The 18,918-nt window shown below is 46.2% G+C and overlaps 1 pseudogene; it reads left to right on the top strand.

Moving 5' to 3' along the window:
* LOC136543220 (uncharacterized) overlaps positions 1–6,986 on the top strand; it is a 42,707-nt pseudogene extending 35,721 nt beyond the window's left edge.
* The last annotated feature ends 11,932 nt before the right edge of the window (positions 6,987–18,918 follow it).

Genomic DNA, 18,918 nt, shown 5'->3' with positions numbered 1-18,918 from the left:
GGAGGAATGTTGTCTTCATTGTCATTGCCTAAACGTAATCGCTCAAGCATTTCGAAGTCCTTCACATTTTGCACCTCATCTCCAGTGTCCTCGTCATCAACCCTTTCATTGTCTAGTTCCATTCTGACTAGCCCAAGATTAGGGGTCCGTCTCGTTACTCGAGGATCAAACCAATGGCATTTAAATATGATAGGATTAAAAGGTTTGGCACCATAAAATGAAAGTTCGTATATTTCTTCAATTCTTCCATAATAGTCAAGGCCATCAGTGCCGGGCGTAAAAACTCCACTATTTGTGGTTTTTTTTATTTGTCCGACTCTGCTCGTAGCTTGTTGTGTGAAAGCGATATCCATTCACATCATAACTGGTAAATGACCTGACCCTTAAGGCACAACCGTTTGCAACCTGTCTCAACTCATCACTTATAAAAGCATCGGTTTGGGCCTGCAAGCTCAAGCAGGATAGATCGTTATATTATTCGAACATACGAGCAACTTGGAATGTCAAACTAAGTACGAGCTAAATTGGACGGTACCATATTTTTGAACCAAGAAATGAAACCAGGCCTCCCTAGTCCCGCACCCTGTGAAAGAAGGGTATCATTTTCCTGCGGGGTAGGATCCCTTGATTGATGCCAGGATTCACGAAGAAATTCCCTGTACCAACGAGAAACAAGGGAGTTGGATGCAGAATAGTGATGGCATACTGAAACAAGTTCGTTGAGAACTTATCTCACATACGGCTGCACCTCGACAAGGTTGGTCAACACATATAACATGATACTGCACCACTCTTCAATACTCAAGTGCTTAGTGGTCGATGCACTTGCGCTTCCGAGTTGCCCTTGGAAAAGGCTGAGGTTCGATTCATTTTTGCTAGCATTGTAATGAGGGGGTAGATTATGCACGCTAGGAAGGTTCTCAGTGTAGTATTTTTCTGTGAAGTTTGACACCTCCTCCAGAATGTATGCCTCTGCAATGGAAGCCTCAATTTTGGCTTTATTTCTACATTTTTTGCGAAGAGTCTTTAGACATCTCTCGATTGGATAGCACCAACGGGCCTGCACGCCCCCCCATTCGTGCCTCATACGGGAGGTGCACAATCAAATGCTGCATTGACAAGAAGAAGCCGGGTGGAAAGATCTTCTCCAACTTACAGAGCAACACAGGTGCCCCTTTTCCCAAGTCATCAATGACGGTCCGAGATAGCTCCTTGGCACAAAGCTGGCGCAAGAAATAGCTCAACTTTGCCAGCACTAGCCAGACATGCTCAGGGACATAGCCTCGAACCATCGTCGGAAGAAGCCGCTCAATCCATATGTGGTAGTCATGACTCTTCATCCCGTTGACTCGCAGAGTAGATAAGTTCACTCCCCTCTTCAGATTCGCTACATACCCATCAGGGAACATTAGCGTCTGGATCCATTCAAGTACTTCCCTCCTTTGCCATAGTGCAGCACTCGGCAAAATAGCTCTTTGTCGAGTGCCTGACTTTTAGCCCTCAGCAAAGAAAGTTTCACTCGGTAAATGCCCTGTTTCCCGTAGTGCAGGGAATACACACTTGTCATGAATAACCACATCATTACATGAATAATAACCATATTCACATTTTATTACAAAATCTAAGAAAAGGCATAATAGCTACTACACATATGACAAAGCTCATGATTAATGCAATTCTCATGAAAAAACCCTAGGCCTCCAAACACACCACATGAAAGATCACTTAGACCACAGCTACCATCTGTTCTATCAAATCTAAGTACAGACCGCATGAAAAATCCGAGTACATAGTATAGGGCACCAACACACATGTAGTACCGAAGCTAGACTGAGAGTGAAATTCAGTAGGATTGCATACAGAATGGCAAGGATATTCCCAAAAATGAACCTAAATGCTTAGGAAATGCTAATGAACCTACAGTTTGTGGCGCCCAAATTGGAGATCCACCACTTCGATTGACTTCGATTGAAGCTTAGCGGCGACTAATTCATGAAGGAGACAAACTAAACAGAGGCAAGATTCACCAATAGTAACAGATCTGCCATGGATTCGTAAAGTGAGATTCAATATAGAGAACATGGAGGATTAGAAGGGCATATGAAATCGAAACGGCGAAGAACAACAAACGGATGCGAATGGGGGAAGGGGAAGGATGATGACGGACCCAAAACGAACATCTCCACCACCGCGGAAACCACCATAGGCAAGACAACCTCCCGTCACAGCTCCTCACTGGAACACCAAACGCAGCTCGATTCAAAGCTACAAATCATTCATCTAGCCGGATTCGAAGGGCCAGTTCATAGTCTGCTGTGAAATTGATAGTGATTTGAAACCTAGCTTCTACCAGATTCACTAGGGATCGAAGCCCCATTGATGCGAGATTCACTGGGATTAGAATGGGCTAGTTGAAGAAAAATGGGATGGAAATGTTTACGCACCTTACAACCCCATGGGAGCCTAGGGGAGGTGGAACATCACTGGCAGCGGGATGCCAAAATCCACCAGATCACCACCCTTCTTGAACCATCAAGGTTCCTTCTCCATGAACCATGGGCGAAATCCTCCCTGTTACCTCCGTCCACAAGCGGTCGTCAACGACGTCCACCCAGGTTCGAAGGGCTTTTGCCCCCTTGTCACCAGCTATTGCTAGATTCGTCAAGGATTGCAGGGTGTAGCTCCGGCTGCTGGATTCACTTTTCAATTTTGTACGGGATTGGAAATGAATGGGAAGACAGAGAACGATAGGGAGGAGAGAGAACAGAGAGGAAATGGGGAATCGATATCTGAGAAACGTTGATACTTGTGGTTTGTGGGCCATGTCTACTTCGTTGTGGGCTCATGGCTACATCCGCACAGAGAGATCGGACGGTAGCAATGGTGCGCATTCCCCAGCGCTAACGTGCGCGCGCTCGTAAAATAGTATTTTGGATAAATATATGCAGGGAATTCACATAAATTATCTCTTGCGGAGGTATCTCTTGCGGCGCCTACACTCGACGTGCCTATGACTTGGCCCTCTTTGAGTTTAGTGGCGAGACCTTCCACATGCTGGTCTCGCTGTGCGCTCCCCATTGTTGTACCCTATCATGGGTTTGGCCATGGTGCTCCCACAGTCATCACAGCTATCTCCCTTCTGGAGTACCGCCATGCGATGATCCTCCCAGCCGACCACGGCGATGATGCCTTGTGCTACAGCGTCAACGTCTGCACCTGGGAGTCAGACAATAAGGTCATAACACTGGTGTGTGTCCTGCGGTCGGGCTCCTGGGCTATCCGCTGCATAGCCATGGGTCTTGTCCCTCCGTTGCTTATGCAGATCCTGTCGCCTACTGTGCTCACCGGTGACAAGATCTACATGGCAACCCAAAGCAGGATACATCCTATGACTAGACCCCGCCAAGGGAGATTCTTTATCGTCGATCTCCATGAGGGTGTGGAGCTTGATCAATACCAAGGCAACCCTATCCACTGCTGGGGTGACAACAGTGTCCTCTACACCTCTTCCATATGGATGGGGAGAACAGGCTCAACATCTGGCTCCGCAGGATGAAGGACGACCGCAGGTATGGCGGCACTGGTGCTGCTGGCGGCAGTGCCGACGGGTGGGTGCTTAGGGACACCATTTCCCTACATGAGACTTGTGGCCATCTCGTGGAGCAGGGTTGGGAGACCGCAGGTGATGGAGATGAGGACGCCCCTGCAGTAACGGTGGTCAGTGCCGGGGACAATGCAGGGACAACGGAGAAAGACCTAGAATTTTCAAAACCAAATCTGATTTCTTTGGGCAGTAAAGGTTTTCCTTGTATTGAGAAATACTCCCACAACAACACAATCCAAATCCTCTAAAAATCATTTAATGTCCCCACATAGAAAAAGAGTTACTAATTTAGCAATAAAATAAATATATGCAGGGAATTCATATAAATTATGATATACCTAACCTATGACAATGGGGTGCAAAACCTTATGTGCGCCCAGAGATCAGTGACACACATAAGTCGACAAATTATGAATAGTATCATCACCAATGTTTATTACATCACGAATAAGACAGAGTTATTACATAAGTATAGCGAAGGTAATAAAAAGATCTCTCGCGAAGGCTCCATTTCACAGGGACGTCGACTGGTTGACCACAAGTCTAGTAGTCCTCAGGAAAATCATCATACCCAATGTCATGTGTTACCCATCCAGGATTTTTATCCAAATAATGAAAATAAACAAGTGTAAGTACATGTCGTACTCAACAAGTATAACACGGGGTTCATGAGGCTCAAAAGGCTAGACACAGGTTTAACAGCGTTCAGCTTTTAGTTGTCACAATTTTAGCTTATCAGTAGCATCAAGTTGTTTCAATTCCCATTGCAAAACACATGATCAAATGTAAACATGAATAATGAATAGCATAAACAGATGTTACTTAGTGATCATCTATTCCATAAGGGTTCCAAGGCCGCTTGTGACCGTGAGCATGGCTGATATACCAGTTTTACACTCTGTAGAGGTTGTACACTTTCACTGTGAGTCGTGATACCCATATGCCTGGGTTTATAACTCCCAAAACACTTCCAAGGTGGGCGGGCAGGGGTCACTATGAAGCCTTTCAAAGGTTCATCTAACAAGTTAGGGCTGCTAGGTTTCTGTGGCCTACGAATGTAGAGCTCCCCTTCTGACAGGCACAATGACGCGCAGCCTATACACTGACGGACAGAGGCCGCACTATATCCAACCCGGAACACACCCCTCTTGCGCCATAAAGGTAACCACTAACAAGCTAGAAAAGGTCCTCATACTGAGCTAAAGCCAGAGCCATGTAGCCCTCACAGCTGTACTGTAAGTCCCGGATGATCACTTACAGATAAGTCCTTAGGGAGTGGAATCTGAAGCATTTAGAAAGTAGCTAAACACTCCAGCCCCCTATTTCCATGTTGCTAAAAAGTCATGTTTTAATGTTTATTGCGTATACCATTAGTCAAGTTACAAGATCATGGTTTGATTGAGCTCTAGCAAAGCTACCCAAATGCATAACCCATAGGTGACAAGGCAATAGTTCAATTCTAGGAATTCCCTATCAAGGCAACACATGCAACATGAATTTAATGAATTAAAGTGAATAGGAAACAAGGATGATCCCATGCTATACTTGCCTTGAGCAAAGTACTCCTGCTGGTCCTGCTCATCAAAGTCGTACCCTTGATCTCCCGAGAACTGCTCGCCGTCTATACTCGATAACCACAGCAACATACAATCATCCAGGAGCAATCATGCAAAGCAAACAAGGCTACAGATTAGAACAGTACACCAACAGCAAAGAATCAAGATGAAAAGTTTGGAAAACGAATCTACGTCTCACTACGAACACACAGGCGCGAAGATCACGAAAATCGGATCTAAAACAGAAAAGTTATGATTTAAACAAGATTTCCTATAGGAAAATAATAGATTAAATCTAAGCTTGAATTTTAATAGTTGGAAATCTACTTTACAGTAACATAAACATGTAGATCACATAATTATGAACCTAACGCAACTTGAACGGATCAAATTGGGGTTAAAACGAAGAAGTTATGGCTAAAACAAGTTGAATGGCAAAACTGTAAATAATTGAAAACGTATTTCAGTCCAACCGAACGAAAATACGCTTTCGAAAGAAAGAAACATAAACTGTGAAACGCGCAAAGGACGGCGGGTTCTATTTTTGCAAAATACAGGGACTCTTAAGTAAAACAGCCATGCGAAGGGGTATCCTCCGATTGAGGCCGTTAGATTAGATTTGGGCGGTTGAGATCCGATCTGGCAGAAATAGAGAGAGAGAGGGACGCCGGAACAGTGCCAATGGTGGCTTGGACAACGGCGGCGCCATGGCCGGCCTCTGGAGCACTCAGTTCATGACCTCCAGTGCACTATTCGACCAAAGAAAGGTACCGGGAGAGAGAGGAAGGGATGGGGATCTCACCCGAACCGGAAAACGCAAGCGGGAAGCAGCGACGGCGGCTCGGTGCTTGGTGGACAGCGGTGGTCGGCGGCGGCGCTGGAACGAAGCTCGGCTGCGGCTGCTTGGCGAAGAAAAACGGGCGCCAGATGGGATAGGAGACAGAGGAGGGTGCGGGCGCTATTTATGGGGCCAGGATCCCTTGGGCGCCACGGCACCACAGATCGTGGCAAGGGCGGACTCGACGGCGTCGGCACAGTGTCCGACTTCGCTACGGCGCCAGGAAGGAGAAGCCCCTGACCTGCGGGCCAGGGCTGTCAGCGGGCGGAGGAAGGTGCGCGGGCGTGGCTTGCGGCTGGCCAGCGAACTGGGCTGCGCGAGCTGGGCTGCCTCCAGCGGCTTGCGGCGTGGGCGAGCGTGGGCCGGCGCTGGAGAAAAGGTGGGCCGCGGGCAGCAGCAGGCCTACGGGCCGGAAAGAGGAAGAAGAAAGAATTTATTCTTTTCTTTTTCTAATTTCTTTCCAAAACAATTTTGAAGACAAAGTTCAAATCAAGTTCAAATTTGAATTCAAATCACACCATTCCAAAAATTACTATGCAGCAGCATGAATGCACATTCATTGTTGTTAACCAATATTGAATTTTAATTTGGTAAACTTTATTATTCTTCCTAAATTTAAATGCTCACAAAAATGCTTAGTAAATCAAATTTTCTCTAGTTTCAATTGTTGTAAAATTTAGGGTGTTACAGCTGCACCTACCGCGACACAGTCACCACGGAGATGGTGCGGGTGGGAGGCGACCCAGTGATTCTGCTCCGCCCGGAGTTCCCGGTGACCGCGGGGATGTCCCTGCAGCTGGAGCGCGAGTGGCACCGCGTCCACGCCGCGGAGGACATGGCCGTGGTGCAGGCCGCCGTGGAGGAGGGCGACTACACCCGCGCGGCTTCTGGAGTCGTGCGCGTCGCTGTCCTGGGACCAGCAAACGCAGGCGCTATTGGCCGAGCGGCGGGAGATGCAGGAGCGTGTGCTGAAACCGCAGCTGTATGAGGGGTCTGGCGACGCCTACATCCTTCCAGGCTGAGCTCCCACTCATGGCAGCGTGCCACTGTTCTTGGCGACTCGACGGACCTCACGGGCCTCGTCGACAGGCACCAGACGACGTCCATGGTGGACATGCTCAACCGGTCACAGGGGCTTTGGATCGCCTTGCAGTAGAGTGCTGGCGGAGGGAGCTCCGGGAACTGAGTGGTGACTATTATGTGGGCAACTATGATGAAGATGGTGACATTGACTATCGAGTGGTAGAAATAGGAGGCCAAACACAATGGAGAAAGATTTTCAATTTTTAAAACCACATCGGATTCCTTCAGGCAAAAAATGTTTTTCCTATATTGAGATATAAAACCAAGAAAAATGTATCCCGCACTTTTAAATCATGTGTGCTTTGCTGCTACTTTTCATACCAACCCGCTGAGTTATCTCTGGCTCGGAGTTCATCCTGCTTCCTGATGCCTCTAGCACGGCGGTAAGTGCTGAATTGGGTTTCGGGGACTTGCTGGTGCCAAACGTTTGGGACTGGAGAAACGGCTTGGTCCTCTTCGAGTTCGGCGCCGAGACCTGCCACCACGCTGGTCTCCCTGTGCGCTCCCCACTGATGTACCCTAACATGGACAAGGCCATGGTGCTCCCGCGGTCTCCGCATCCTCGCGCTCAATCCGCTCGGCAGACGTGTCATTCTGTCGACGCTTTTCGCCTTTCCGGGCCCCGCACCACGGTGGGTGGTCGTCATCCATTACTACAGTAGCAGTTTCGGCTGGTGGGCAACTAGTTCACCTCCGCCAAATCATCTTGGTAAATCTGGCTTAACAGAGGCGGACATATGCTCGCCTGCATTAATGAATTAAAAAAATAAAAAACAGCAATCCCGTCGATTGACCCGCCTAGCCCATCCACAGGGCCCGCTGAGCCCATCGATGAGCTGTTGCCGCTCGCAGGAAACTCCGTGGCACTGCTGGATTTTGCGCATCCGCCACCGTCAGAGAGGCCCGCACGTGTGACATCGCCTGAGAAGCCCACGCTCGCCAGATCCGTAGTCGGTGCGGCCTCGCGCATGAGCCGTCGCTCGATCTGGGTGGCCGCGGTGATGCCGCACCGCGGTTGAGCACTCCGCTTATCTTGCCGCGCACACAGCCGCTCCATAGGGCTGCTCATCATCGCCTAGGGGATTTCAAGAGTATTCATTGAATACCCATTATTTTTACCACTAAAAGGTATTTCAAGGTACAATCAATCATACATGTTAAAAAAATAAGGCTGAATCAATCCATTTGAGGTGGGTTTGGGGATCAGTGGCGAGGCGCCATTTATACTGCCACCCCAGTTGCTGTGTGGTGCCGTGTGTGGGGGAAGTGTGGGCAGATATGGAAAGTAGTGACGGGATGATGGTCAGCGTGACTTGTGGGGGCGTTCGGTGTGATGAGGCGGGAGGGATGCAAGGGAACTATAGTAACGTTAATGGCCGCACGGGAAGAGGAAGGACATAGGAAGGTCTTGCGATTTGAACTTTCTGCTATGTGCAAATTGAAGAGTTTTTTTTTTATTTTTAACAGTTTTTGTAAACTAATTTTAAATCTAATATTGTTTTTTTTCTTCCAAAACTAACACTTTTGGCCGCGCCTATTGTCATGGCGCGGCGAAACACCTGTGTCGCGCCAGGATGACGTGGTGACAACCGGGGCTGCTGACCAGTGACGTGGCAGGGCTTGCCGTGCCACCGATCCCTCACTGTGCGTCACTCCCGGAATATATATCGCCAGCGAGCCGCCCTCCCTCTGTCTGCCTGGCCTCACGCTCCTACCGCCGCCCGCCTGGCCGCCTGCCGCACGCATGCCCGCGCCTGCTCGCCTGCCCGCACGCACGCCCGCGCCTGCCCGCACGTGGCCGCCGCGCCTGCCAGCCCGCCTTAACTAATTATTTAGTTAGAAGTATGTTTACCATGTATATTTTTGTTGCTATAAGTGTTTGTTATATTATTTGAGTTGCAATGCAAATGATTATATTTTCCATTAATTTGCGTTGTTTCGACTGATGTTTAATCTGAACCATTTTATTAGATGGAAGACATGTTTCGGGAGCAGTTGTGGCGAAAACGGGGTCATCCTAGAGAATTGTACCTAGATGAGTCTAGCAAAGATGCCCCCGTCCCTCCTGACCTCTCTGTCCCTAACTATGACTGTGGTAGTTCGGCCGACGTGTTTCAATCGAGACATCCAGACATAGCGCCTCATTGCTTCTACACATGCAGTCGTTTTAATGTAAGTAATTGTTTTCATATGTTTTTTTCTTCATTTATATTACTAAGTTATTAATATTTTGTTGGAATTTTGTTGTGTAGCCCCATGAGACTTGCTTTTTCTTTTAGTGGATCGACGGTGTAGACAAGTTTGACCCCAGGTACCTCCTTTTCGACGATTAGTGGAGAGGGCGACATCCACGAGAGCACTTCAAGTGGTGGGTTCCACCTCCCCCTAACCCCCCTCCAATGAGGGCTAAGGAGAAGCACTTAGCCATAGTTAGACGACTCGAGGAACCTCCTCTGTGTGATTGCGGAGATCGAGCTGTGATAAACCCTGAAAATACGTTGGAGTTTGTGTGTCCAAATAAGGATGAAGTAAGTGCAAAGTGTATGTGTTGAAATATTGAGCTATGTGTGTTCATGTACTAATGTCACCTCTTTAGGTGTTTTGAATGGCGAAGTGTCATTTCAAGGAGTGGTGGTATGGTCCTAAGAACCAATGGCCGGAAGAACCGCCAAAGGCAAAGCAAAAGAAGAAAGAAATGTTAATTTACAAAGCACCTCCAGTCAAGTGCAAATGTGGTGTTAAATCCAACTACGATCTAGTCCCTTTGTAGCTTGGAATAGGCCATTATTGTAGCCATATGGTTGACTATGATGAGGTTGGTTATTTTTGTGGTAAACATGAAATTGTATTTTGTTTCTTTTGCTAAGACATATATGATATAATTTTTCGTTTGAACAGAGCACTAGGAAATGCTGGTGGGAATGTTATGATGGTCAAGCTAAGTTCTTGGATGAACTGAAGGGGAGCAAGTAAGTGCACAAAAGAGGGGATATGGACTTGACTATGTCAACCTATTCATTAAACATCACAAAGAAAAGATGCGTGAGTTTGCTAGACAGCGCGGTATTTGTAACTCGATCGATGTTGGGCTTGACAAATGGGGATTGGAGAGACGGATGACGTTAGAGGAGGAGAGGGCAAGGAAGGAGGCAAGGGAGGAGACAAGAGTATAGATGTAGGTCTTGAACGAGCATGTTGTTGCATTATGTGCTAGTGAGTGCCTGAAAGCCTTTTTTTCATTGCCTGATTTTAAATGTAATATAATCGCGTTGCTAACCGATTGCATTTTATACATGAAGGGATTGGATGCAGCGAGGAACATGCTGCAGAGGTGGCTCATGCAAGGTATGAGAAAAAGAAGTTAGATGAGCACAAAAACATGAGCTGGTCGCACCGTTGAATCACCGATTATGTTGTCTGATGAGGGGGACGTGGATGAGGACGACATTGGTAGACTAAGTGAGCTCATCGCTCTAGCAGAGGCGGGTTTGCAGGCAGAGGAGGCTGAGGATGACACTGGCAGACTAAGCGAGCTCATCGCTCTAGCAAAGGCAGGCTTGTAGGCGGAGGAGGATGAGGACACGTTCTTCACTCAGGCCGCAGATGAAGCGGAGGCCTCTTACTACAGGCAAAAGGTAGATCAGCAAAATGCAAGTGACCCTAGCCACAACAAAAAGGTTGTGGTAGAGGATTGGTACTTTGACGATGAGTTGCTTACTCAGTATGTTTCTGACTGAGGGTTTTTTAATTACGCTGTTTGTTAGTTCCATGCTTTATTAATGATCAATGTAGCTATGTACTAGAACTTTCATTGTGTTGTCTTGTTTTCCATTTGAACTATTGATGTATTGTACCCATGTATCATGTACTCGGAAAACCAATGGTTGATCTTAAGTGATCCCATCCGTTTGTCACCCTTCGACCTATCCGTTTTTCGCTCTCCAAGTTTTTTTAATAATAGCGAATGCGTCTAGAATTTCTAAAAGGAACAAAATCAACGCGCCAACCCTAAGCCTAGGTTCTGTCTGTGTCCAACTTCTGCCGCACCATACCCCATGGCACGGCAGTGACACGCCATGCCCCATGGCGCGGCAGGACATGGACATAGATAGAAGCCGACCAGCCTCAGTTGCAACTGAACGGGAGCTGTTGTCGATGCTATAAACAGCAACAAGTCCTGCCACGACCGTGTGCAAGTTGAAACAAATATGAAGCAAATAAATGGAGTCCATGTGTAAGTTGCCAAGTTGCCACATAACATTTTCATTGGTTCATGAGTCTACAAGTTTCAGACGACAATATTCGTTTGACATAAGTTCGACATAACCAACTAAGTCACAGGTGTGTAAGGATCCCTCGGACACCTCTTGGAAATCTCATCGTCGTACTCCACCTCAAGAAGGGGGTACATCTAGTGCATCATGGGAGGGGCCATCCTATTACAAATTGATAAACAAAGGGTTAGAGTATTCAAATTAACATTATGTAGCATTGCAAAAATTGAACTACTTGGTATGCAATACGAACACGATATGAAAGCACTTGCTGCCCTCGTCTTCTATGCCTGCTAGCCTTGTGACCAGGGTCTTTGCAAATGGAGCAAAGATTCCTACCACGGGTCTCATTGAAGTCTCCCCCTCCGTACATGTCTTCGCCGTACCCTCTCATAGCATCTATGTCCCCCTTGAGTCGCTTCTTCTTCCTCCTACCCTTCCCTACCTTCATTAGATCCGGATGCGGCATGTAGTCATAACCATTATAAGGTGGCCACTATGTCAGGTCAAGGCATGGCTCGAAGCTCATCTCCCAAATACTAACGATGTTCGAACGGAGATACAAGGGTCACATATATGGTAGATCCTCATAGTTGTACCCGCGAACCCTGTAGGCTGTGATCATATGAGAGCAAGGGGCATGCATGATCTGAGGGACAATGCAACTACACTCTACCTTTTCAAGATCAACTCGATAGTTTCGTCCACCATAACGTTCGCCGCCCAATCTTGTGCCACCCTTGCCCCGTACACTAAAGATATGGCGGCGGGGTCCATACGGCTCGACGGTGCGCTGCTTGGCCAATTTCTTGACCTCCTTCAAATGTTCTGCTCCGGCCTTTCCAAAACACCCCTACTCAGCTATATTCCTCTGCGCAAGTTCCCACCTCTTGACAAAATATTCATTGCACTTATGAAAGGAGAACTCAACAATTCGAGACATAGGCAACGATCGAACTCCGGTGCATACACAGTTGAAGGACTCCGAGGAGTTAGTGGTCATGATGCCATACCTGAAACCCCCCTCATCATATGCTAATGCCCACTGAGCCTTCTGTTCCATCTGCGCCTCTAACCAGGCCTTTCTCACTTCATTTACCATCTTGTCTAGTTCTCTCTTTGTCTTCTTGAACTGGTGCTCTGTACGTACACAACATAGAGCCTTTACCTTGTCACATACCACTTGCTTCCTCTGACGTTGCTAGAAATTAGCGGCAAAGTGTCTCATGCACCATCTATGCACTAGAGGCGGGAACCCATCTATATGCTCAGCTACAGCATAAAGAAGCCCTGGGTGACGTTCTGAGATCAAACATATAGTGTGAGATGGGCCAAGCACTTGAACACATAGAAGCCACATGAACCATGACCACGATTCATTGTTCTCTCCCTCTGCCAAAGCAAATGCCATGGGTACTATCTGGTCCTCAGGATCAAAAGTAGCAGCCATCATCAAGGTGCCCCTATACTTTCCTGTTAGGAAAGTGCCATCAACAAGTACGACTGGCCGGCAAAATTGGAATGCATGTTTCGTTTGTGTGAACGACCAGAACACACGATAGAGGACATGCCTCACCAGGTCCCGAAAACACATCCCTCTAGTGTCCACAAACCATTTCAAGCTAGGGTTGTAGTAATGCATTGCACATAAGATGCGGGACACCCTGTTGTACGCTTCCTCCCAACTACCCCATCAAATTGCCAAGGCAATTTCCTTAGCACGCCAAGGCTTTTTGTACTTCACATCGTACTTAACGAATCCAGATATGGACTGTTGTAAAGAAGACACCGAAATGTCGTTATTGTCATCAACGAGCCCCAATATACGACGGGCAAGGGAATGTGCAGTGAGCTGCTGATGATTTTCCTTCCCCCTATTTGTTAGGCAAATGTGGGGTTCGACAACTTTACTTATCCTTCACTTGCCATCACTCTGTCTCTTTCATGCATTTAACCTCCACATACAACCCATTTTTGCATACCACGTGGTACCTCAACTCCTTGTCCGAATGAGTGATGGTGTACGGCCTATGGTGATAAACAGCATAGTCCTGAAGGAAGAGCTTCATCTCTGACATTGTATTGAATATCATCCCCTTCCTAAGGGTTTCTTTCGCATGGTCATACAATGATTTCCTACACATCTGGAGACCAGTGTCACAAACTGCCAAATCTATCATGCTGACATCCCTATAGTTCGGAACGCCTCTGAAAGGTACATTCATCGACCTTAGTTGCTCAAGCTCAGTCGCTGTGTAAGGTGGTGGTAGAACATATTGCTGCGCTTCGCTAATTCTGCCCCATGAATCATAGGGGGTATCATCTGCTGGCAAATCTGTGACTAGTCTACCCTGAGCCTGGATACCATGCAAAACCTCAGTTGGTACTAGTAATGGCATAGTATGAACCGGTACTGGCATGGCATCAACCGGTGTCGACATAGCATCTATACCTCCTTGGTCATCATCAAAATCATTTGAATCACAGCTAACTACATCACCGATCTTGTCCCCCTCCTCCTGCTCCTCCTCTTCCTGTTTGAACTCATTCACATCGAAGTTGTTGACACCGTTTTTTGCACGTGTCAAAATGATCGGAGTGGACTAATCGGCAAGGGGAAAGTTACTGTATATTCTGATAGCCGATGAAAGCCAGCTCGTAAAGATGGTTGCCGATAGCTGGTGGTGGTCGATGGAAAGGTTGATTTAGACTCGGGCGTTGCCGATGAGGTTGGAGGTGTTATTGTCGATGCCGATGAAGGGAGGCTTGAAGACTACTGCCGATGAAACAGGGAGTATGCCGATGAAGGAAGACTTGAAGACTACTACCGATGAAACAGGGAGTATGCCGATGAAGGAAGACTTGAAGACTGTTGCCGATGAAACAGGGAGTATGCCGATGGGAAGGAGGACGGTGAGATTTCCATCGTAATTGAGGCGGACAGGGAAATATATAGGAGTTGATTTCCTTTTCTATATTTGTTAGAGTATGATTCATGTAAGAGTCACGTGTTTTCTTAGATATGGGCTTGCTGTCCTAGTTGTGTTTGGTTGTGTCTCTTTAGATCAGGGTATAAATATGGAGTGAGGGGCAATGTAATAAATATATCAATCAATATCAAAACCAATTTTTACTCCTATTTGCATCTACTTACTTTTCGGCGACTTCGTCAATTTGCATATTTTTTTTTCTTTTCACGAGTTCTCACTGATTCGGTGAGTTGCATTGCTTCAGTGCGACCTTCGGCGATTCTCGAGTTCCGCGTGAGTACCTCTTGGCCGTGACTTCCGGGCGTATCGCTGTTGTCAGGACCAAAGTGCTCGTATCTTCATCCTTGTCGATTAACAGGTCAAATCGACTGGCACGCCTTGGATATCGATTCGGGTATTAGCCCTTTGTGTTTGCAGATCCACTTTTGCATCAACACATCTTTTGGCACGCCCGGTGGGACCAATCAATCCGATCAATATGTTCAATTCCGAGATCGATGCGGGGAACATTAGCGCGGTATCAGAAGAAGATCTCAAGGAAGAGCAGAGGCAAGCTATGGAAAAGGCTGTAGAAGAATACAGGCAGCTTTGTCTGAAATCGTTTAGCCTGAACAAAAGTGGACAAGTCATCCAGAAGCAAGATTTGCCGTTGCCTCGGCAGGTTACCTTTGACTCCAATCCTGGTAAACTTCAAGAGATGGTTAATTCTGCAGTAAATCATGCTTTGATTAATCATTCCAATGTGCTGTCCAATACTATTCATAATGCTGTGGTTCGAACTCTCAAAGAAGGACAAGCGTCACCGCATTACGTTGGGCCTGCCTATCACCAACCAGAGCCGGCGTCTGTCAATACTCCATCGGCTCCCTCGGCCGTTGTGGGTACAGAAGTCACTTCTTCTCCAGTATCGGCAGGTTTACCTAATATTCAATCTACACCGATACGATCAGGAGGACGAATTCAGCTTAGTACAGATCTATCGGCATCAGCTATGTCAGGCCCTGTGTCTCAGAATAACCAGATTCCTACTAATTGGTGGGGATATGGTATGCCTCCGGAGTCATCTGCTTTCAATCCTGGATTACTTCAAGTGTTTGACGCAGTAGGAAAAGCTCCTATACCATCGGCTGTTTCGCCGATGGCCCAAGTGCCTCAATATGCCACAGCAACTACTATGCAACCAACTCTAGGGGGTTTCCAGATGCCTTTGGTTCAAATGCCCAGTTCAAATCTGATGATACAGTTATCGGTTCAGCTCTTATTCAAGAATTTGAAGGGAAAGAACGTGTTATTTATTATTTGAGCAGAAGATTAGTGGATGCTGAGACGAGGTATTCGGCCATCAAAAAATTATGTCTGTGTTTATACTTTTCTTGTGTCAAATTAAGGCATTATTTGTTATCTGCCAAATGTACGGTCATATGCAAAGACGATGTAGTCAAGTATATGCTGTCGATGCCGATATTAAGTGGTAGAATCGGCAAGTGGATTTTAGCATTATCAGAATTTGAACTACGTTACGAATCAACTAAGGCAGTTAAAGGGCAAGTGATGGCTGATTTTGTCACTCAGCATTGTGATACAGTGGACTCTCTGGAGGTTGCTCCCTGGACACTTTTCTTCGATGGGTCCACATGTGGTGAAGGAGCAGGTATCGGCTTTGTGTTAATTTCACCTCAAGGAAGGAAGTATGAGTTTTCATTGCCGATTGTTGCTACGTCGACGAACAATCAGGCTGAATACCAAGCCTTGGTAAAAGGGTTAGAATTACTGAAGGAGATACGTGCTGATGCTGTTGAAATCTTTGGTGATTCTATGCTAGTTATAAATCAATTGGCTGGACTTTATGAATGCCGAAGTGAAGGTTTGATTTCGTATTATGAAAAATGTTTGCAATTGTTGAAAGGATTTAGAGATTTTTGTCTTGAACATATCTCTCGATTGCATAATGAGGAAGCTAATCGACTAGCTCAGCATGCTTCAGGGTATCAACCTATTCAGGAAGTGCTAACATCGGCAGTTAATACCGATGACTGGAGAAGGGAGATTGTCGATTATTTAAAGGATCCATATAAAAAGGTTGAAAGACGTATAAGGTTCCAAGCTACCAAGTATGTGCTCCTTGATGATGAATTATATTATCGAACTATAGATGGAGTTTTACTCAGATGTGTTGGCAGTGATGAATCGAAAACTTTGATGGGTGAAATTCATGAAGGAGTGTGTGGTGCGCATCAATCGGCTTTCAAGATGAAGTGGATGATCAAAAGGAATGGATACTATTGGCCGACTATTCTTGAAGATTGTTTTAAATATTTTAAAGGATGTTAGGGATGTCAAAAGTTTGGTAATATTCAAAGAGCGCCTGCATCGGCTATGAACCCTATAATCAAACCGTGGCCGTTCCGGGGATGGGCTATTGATCTCATTGGTCAGATTTATCCGCCATCGAGTAAGGGACATAAATTTATTCTGGTTGCTACCGATTATTTCACAAAATGGGTTGAGGCAATTCCTTTGAAAAAGGTGACATCGGTTAATATGATTGATTTTGTGAAAGAGCATATTGTTTACCGATTTGGTATTCCTCAGACTATCACTACCGATCAGGGCACTATGTTTACATCAGGAGAATTTGATGAGTTTGCTGTAGGTATGGAATTAAAGTTTTAAATTCTTCTCCATATTATGCTCAAGCTAATGGTCAAGCTGAGGCTTCTAACAAAGGGATCATCAAACTCATTAAGCGCAAAATTGAAGAAAATCCTAGGAGGTGGCATATAGTATTAAATGAAGCCTTGTGGTCATATTGGATGTCATGTCATGGTGCAACCAAAGTAACGCCTTATCAGTTAGTATATGGACACGATGCAGTATTGCCTTGGGAAATTAAAGTTGGCTCCAGGCGAATACGTTCTCAAGATCTGCTGACAGCCGATGATTATAATACTCTTATGAAGGATGAGTTGGAAGATGTGGCGGGTCATCGGTTAAGGGCTTTAGTTAGCATCAAAGAAAACAAGAAAAGAGTAGCCAGATGGTATGACAAGAAGGTGAAGGTAAAGGAGTTTGCCGATGGAGATCTGGTTTGGAAATTGATTTTACCGATTGGGACTAAAAGTTCAAAGTTTGGAAAGTGGTCTCCTAATTGGGAAGGTCCATATCAGATAAATCAGTCTGTTCCTGGTAATGCATATATTCTAGAAACCCTCGAAGGGGTTGTGTTTCCCAGAGCATTAAATGGAAAATATTTAAAGAAATATTACCCTAGTATCTGGATGGATGCATAAAAGTATAAGTGCCGATAACAGTCCTATCGGCTAGAATTATGCAAGGATGTCAATGTTTCATAAAGTGCCGATACAATAAACAAGATTACAAGTTCAGCAAGGATTGGATAGCTAATATCGCACGCAGGCGAATCTGGTCGGCTTCCTCCATTTCTTTGATATCGTCATCGGCAGCACCCTCCACAGGCTTGAGTTTTTTCTTCATGGCCAAAGCTTTGCGAGCCTGGATATCTCTTTCTTGCTAAAGGGCTTTGATGGCATTGGGTAGCTGGCTTTCTTCTTGTTGAGCATGAGTTAAGGCTGCATCGACTTCTTTCAATTCAGCCAATAGAGCCATCTTCCTTGCTGATAAATCCAAGATTTTCTGCTTAAGTTCAGCACCCGAAGTCTGCAAGTTGCCGATGCCCTTGTGCTTCTCATCGGCAATTTGTTTCAGTTGTAGCATCTCTTGTTTGAGTTGAGCCTGAGCTGCTCTATCGGCAATACGTTGAGCAGCCCGTTGATATTGTAGTTGGCGGCTTTCTAAATGGGCTGCTGGGAAGAGTACTTCTTCAACATCGGCAGGGACCTGGCCACGGATTGTTTTGAAAATTGCCTTTGCGGGGTCCGAGTCATCTACCAGTTGGGCGGTATCCTGCTGTAGCAAGTTCAGGAAAGCTTCCAACTTGGACTTAGTTTCTGCCGATATTGTTCCCAGTGCAAGGGAAGAACTTGTTTCCTCTCCATCATCGTCAGAGACGTCAATAGCAAAGGAGAATAGGCTGTTTGGGGAGTCTTGTTCCTGAGGAAAAGAAAAGGAGGTCAGTTAAGGATAAGTATGAGTATTGTAAATCAGCTAGGTTAATCGGTTTACCTGTTTCAAGGCAATTTCCTGTGCTTGACTGGAGGAAGCAACCTGGAGTATGTCGTGTGGGGGATCGGCTGAGCTTGCCGATGGGATATCCTCTGTGACTTCATGGGTGGTTGGCTCTTGAGGTATGATGACCGATGACATTGGGGCAGATGTAGGGATCGGCATGGACCTTTGTCGTTTTGGCTGTGCTTCAGCATCTGTTAAAGCTTTGCGCTTTGCTTGGGCATCGGCAATGATTGGCTGGGGGCATCGGCACTTGTTGGTTGTGAAGCTTGGATATCTGGTACGCTTGCCGATGTACCCAATTGTTGCTGCAAAACAAGTGTAAGGTATGATATTTAACAGATAAAAATGAGAAGTCAAGAGGATACCTCTGAAGGTTTGTCAAAAGAAGTGGTGCTTGATGTCGGAGGAATTGCCGAGACGATCC

The sequence above is a fragment of the Miscanthus floridulus genome, chromosome 3, assembly GCF_019320115.1.
Source record: "Miscanthus floridulus cultivar M001 chromosome 3, ASM1932011v1, whole genome shotgun sequence".
Classification (NCBI taxonomy): Eukaryota; Viridiplantae; Streptophyta; class Magnoliopsida; order Poales; family Poaceae; genus Miscanthus; species Miscanthus floridulus.
Note: the sequence above shows the minus strand (reverse complement) of the source record. Positions and strands in the feature narration are given on the sequence as shown.